This window comes from Octodon degus, unplaced genomic scaffold, assembly GCF_000260255.1.
Source record: "Octodon degus isolate 3935 unplaced genomic scaffold, OctDeg1.0 scaffold00068, whole genome shotgun sequence".
NCBI lineage: Eukaryota > Metazoa > Chordata > Mammalia > Rodentia > Octodontidae > Octodon > Octodon degus.
This window is the reverse complement of record NW_004524644.1, coordinates 9978657-9983954: the sequence shown is the minus strand read 5'-3', so window position 1 is coordinate 9983954 and position 5298 is coordinate 9978657. Positions and strand designations below refer to the sequence as shown.

The following is a 5298-nucleotide window of genomic DNA, read 5'->3' as shown; positions in this document are numbered from 1 at the left end:
GTATATGTAAGCAAATATGAATCAAGAAAACATAAAATTCCTCAACTGTCCTGTGGGAGATGATGAAAACAAGGCAGAAGTCAGGCATGACAGTACACGCCTATAAGCCCCTCTTGGCACGCTGAGCCAGGAGGACCCTTGACAGTTCCAGAGGAGCACGGGTTACAAAGTGAGCTCAAGGCCAGCCTGAACTGCACAGTGAGACTCTGTCTCACAAAGACAAAAAAAGTAAAGCAGCTTCTGAAAAGAAATGCGCATTTGGGATGAAGGAAAAAAGAAAGGGGAAAAAAAGAAAGGAAAAATCTTGTATGTCCTAGATGTATATGCACAGGGTAGCTAACATGATCATACTACTAATTTCTATTGGGTTTTTGAAGGTAGCAGTTAATACTTAACTTTTTTATTTTGACCAATTTTACATACTTATATCTGGTAATCTGAGCAGCTACCCTGAACATCACAATGTGTAATATAACAACAATAGTTAAATACCTATCATCTTGATTTTTGAAATTGTGCATTGCATCTATTATTTTTCTGTTCTCTCTAAAATCATAAAAAACTGAAACTGCTGGAAGATAAAATATAAAATATTCTTGGGCTCGTAGGTCTAAGCATTTACAAAACAAAACTCCTATTGCTCAAGGAATAATAAGAATAAGAAATTGCATATATCAAATTAAAAAAGCTTCTGCCTAACAAGAGAACTAAACAAAGCATGAGTGGAGAAACGGTTGAGTAGGAAAATGATTAGCTGGTTACTTTCTGTACAGAGGACTAATATCTTTTTTGTTTTTTCGGAACCGGGGGTTCAACTCAGACCCTTGCGCTTGCCAGGGAAGCACTTATTCTACTGAGCCATCTCCATAATGGCAGAAGGACTATTTTTTTTTTTTTTTTTTTTTGCAGCCTCAGAATGCCTTCAGGACAGGTCTGGATTGGTGTGAGTATCTGGGGAGAATAGGAGCAAGAGAAACAGGTGTGCAAAACCAATTAAGTTCCCATATGCATATCAATTCCAAAGATAAATGTAAATATGTCTCATATATACACTTAAAAATCAGAGTAAAAGATAAATAAATTAAACACAAAAATGTTTGATCAATGCAATTAATAGTTTTTTTTTAGAAATTTTAAGTCAACATTAAGCCATAATATCTAAAATTAAAAGAAAAATAAATAAATAACTTTACAAACGGATAAGTGAGGAATTAATTACCCAGAGTATATAACACTGTGCTCTGAAAATATGCCTTAATTTTCTGCTGTTACATGCTATTTTAGTGTAATAATACCTGGCTATGCATTTTAGTACCTTTGCTTGAGGGATGCAGGAATAAATCTTTGTGTCTATACACAGTGTACCACAATAGGTGAAATAGATGCATGTGTTCAAGAGCGTCAAATCAAGATTTTCCCCAACATGATGCTTCACATAACTAGCTTTACATATTTAACCTGAGCACCATAGAGAGCATAATAAACCAATACCACTCTAGTATTTGTTTTAAAGACGTTTTCTTCTTCCTCCTCCTTCTCTTTTTCTTCCTCTTCCTCTTCCTTTTTGCTCTTCTTCTCCTCTTCCTCCCCTCCTCCTCCTCCACCTCCTCCTTTTCCTTCTCTTTCTTTCTTCTTTTCTGATAGAAGTAGCCCAATTCAGTGGCTCATGACTGAAAAAAACAGATTTGCAAATTTTGGAGGAGGTCAAAAGTGAATCATCGGATTGCTTGTGCATGGAAGATGAAGGTGATCTACTACGGCAAGATGTGTGCTTTCCTAGCAGAAGAGTGTGCAGGTGGATGATGCTGATGATTTAGACATGGGCTGTGTGAGCCAAATATGCTGTAACAGTGAAATGCAGCAAGAATACAATTGATGCAGACCTCCTAGATTCACATGATGAAGAAAAAATCAATTTGAATATATATTTGGCAAGGGAAAACGTTGCAAAATGGTCATGCAAACAAATGGAATGATCCTATGTTAGGACTAGGTCCAAAGATACGGTGATAGTTTTGGTAGGGGTGAAATATTGGGCAGAATGCCAGCACTACTAATCAGCGTTGAACACTGTAAGAAAAGAAATGCTGCAAAATGCTTTGAAATACACAAAGGAGAAGTAAAACATTCTGTATGCATCAATAGGCCCACTAAAAATGTGTTTATTGTCATACTTCACTAGCTAACTGAAAACATTCCTATGTCCTCAGTAGTTAGAAGGGATTTCTCTTGGTAATCACAGTAATGTAAAATAGGAAATGTGATGAATCAAAATATGCCATAAAATGTGTGCCCTTATGGATATGAAGATTTATTATGCTTCAATTTATAAATTTATCTTGGAACTCAGCCTTCAGGTCCTTGTTTGTTTAGTAATAAACTGAGTGATGTTGTGCATAGACTTTTTGTTCTCATCTACTGAACTAATCAGAATGTGACTTTCAGCCATTTTTCACTGGTTTCCAACAAATGTTGTGTTTCTTCACAGAGCACAAGTTGACCAGGATCTGTGCTTAGGCACAAAGGAGAAATTCCAAAGAAATGTTGCAATTTAAAAACAGAGAACTAGGTAGTATAATCTTTGGATTTCAGAAAGATTTACAATGGCCTCTTACGTGGCAAAGAAAAGCAAACGAGTACTGCTGACACCAACATTGCCCTACGACGAAAATATGGAGAGTAATGTCTCTACCTGGAGGAATCCTCCAAAGGAAAGTTTCTGCAAGAAAACCAAAGACAGATGCTGCTAATGTGTCGTGCAGCAAATATGATATCACTCTAAGTACAAAATATGGGCCAATGATTGTGTGTAACTTAGTCCCATGCATATGTAGCATAAATAGTTTGATTTTTTACAAAGAAAATAACAAGTACAAAACCCCAAAGGAAAAAAATCTTAAAGTATTGGTACTGGAACCCAAGAGATCACTTATGGCAGAGTGAAAACAAAGTCATTTTCCAACGGAACTACGAAGAAGTCTTAGAGAGCACACTGGTGAAATGATGAATGAAGCGACAGGTGTAGCATCCCAAAGACCCACTGAAAGAACAGGAAAATCAAAAAGATGTTAACTTTGCTCTTAAAGATAACGCAGGAAAGCAAAACATGTTGTAGCAGTGTAAGTGACATTTCTGTAGGGAACATGATTTTCATATATAAAAGCTGCCGTGGTTGTGGCAACTGAAGCACTGATAATTTTTGTTGTAAAGTTCAATTGTATTTTCACTGTAGTTCACTTAGGTTTTCATTTTTGCTTGTTTGTTTAGTTCTTTTTCTACCAGGAATCAAACTCATTGTGCTTGCCAGACAGGCAAGGTGTCCCTAAGTGATACCCCTGGTCCCAAGGATTTTATTTCTGATGTTATCTCTTAGGTTTTATAAGCAAGTAAACAAGTGATGTGACAATGTTGATGTCTACAAAAGAACTCAATACAAATTGGTATTTTATTTTACTGATATCTCTTTCCTTGTTAAGTGTACTTTGTACAACATAGCAGGAAGGTCCTGACAAAATAAGAAGACAGATGACAAGAATGGCTGCCACACAAGGAAGGAAAGTTAAGCACATGTGCTGACCTTGGAGACAGGACTTTTGGTGGCACCTGCAGTTGTCATACTTGATGACTTCCTTGGGTGTGACAGATTAAGCAAAGATAATTTCCGTGGTAGACTTTTGTTTACATTTACATTGTAGTTTAAAATGGTCTTTATTCCTAATGTTATCTCAGGTTTTATAATCAAGTACATAGTGGTTGTGAAAATGTTGATGTTGATTCTAAAGGCAGAATAAAAGTTAATAATATGATACTCTAAGTTATTGATATTTTTGGTTACTGTAACTGCGTATTGTAAAATATAAAAGCTGCTCCTGAAAAATAGCAAACCAGAGAGATGTCAAGTCTGTCCTCCAAAAAGTTGAAAAGAGCAAAATACATGTGTTGTCAGTGTAATACCTGCCGTATGAGTCTATGGAATGTGCTGTTGTCATGTGTGGAGACTGCCGTAGGTTATTTGAAGTAAAGATGTTTGTTTTGTAAAGTGCTATCGATATCTTTATTGTAGTTCATATGGGGAGTTATTTTTGTTGTTTTTTGTTAGATTTTGTACACCAAAAGCCACTTTATATAGAAAATTTTGATTTTTTTATAAGCAGTCAATAAACATTAAAAATACAATACTTTATTTTTGTGATTTTTTTCCTATTAAGCATTCATTGCTTAATAGAATAAAACTCATAAAATTAAAATTAATAATTGATCAATATAAATATTTTAAAGAATATATGTGGATTTGATGCACTCATTTTTGTGGCCCTTTATAATAAATCATGTGTCATGCACTGAATAACAAAGTAGAAAGAAATATGAAAGGCTATTTTGAACAAATATATGTGAACACATTTATTTTTTTATTTTTTTATTTTTTTTCAAAGTTTTATTCATAAACACATTTAAATACCCCAAGAAATGAATATATTTCTGGACAAATTGTAAGCCAATATACTAAATAGTGTCTTCTAGAACAGAGTATGTGTAAAATACATAGATAACTAGGCAAAGTAATTTGTTAGTTTAGTTTCCATGCTCCTGGACTGAGGCATCCCCAGTGTAGTCTGTGAGATCGGGGATGGAAGAAACCACAACGGCCCTCTGTTTTTAAGAGTTGAAGGATCCAGTTTCTACTTAGTCAAAGAAGATGAAGCCACGGAAGGGGAGGGATGGGCACCCGGCCACAGTCCAAGGCTGAAGGCCTGAAAGCTCACTGAGTGTTTTGTGGTAGGTGCTGGGTGCATGCAAAGGTTGAAGAGCCTGGAGACCCAGGCACCCACGACAGCAGCAAACTATTCACCTACTCCAGGTGCCTGGAAGTCCTTTCTGAGCAGACCACTTCCTAATGTTTCCCTTTTTATTGACTTGCACCACCCCAGTGGGGTGAGTCTTCACCATCTTGAGACTCACAACGCACAAGGCCGTGATCCACAGATATTCCCAGAAGTCTGCTTCACTAATCTGCTGAAGATTTCTTTAACCATTCACACTGTTGTATCTTAATTGAGTGATCAAACCCATCAAAACTGAACCACAAAGATAGGCCTAGAACAAATGATGATACTAAATCAGTAATACAATGTGTCTCAACAAAGAAGAGCCTGAGACTGGGTTGTATCTCTGCTGAATATATCAAATGTTTAAGGAAGAAATAATGTCAGTTCTCCCAAATCTATTTCATAATACTTGAAAAGTATGAATTCTTTAAAACTCAGTTTCTAGTGCCAGCATTACATTGCCACTTAGATT

The 5298-nt window shown here is 36.0% G+C and overlaps 1 pseudogene; it reads left to right on the top strand.

Annotated features, from left to right (window-relative positions):
* The first annotated feature begins 2603 nt into the window (after window positions 1-2603).
* Window positions 2604-5298, top strand: part of LOC101560348 — a 36277-nt pseudogene continuing 33582 nt past the window's right edge.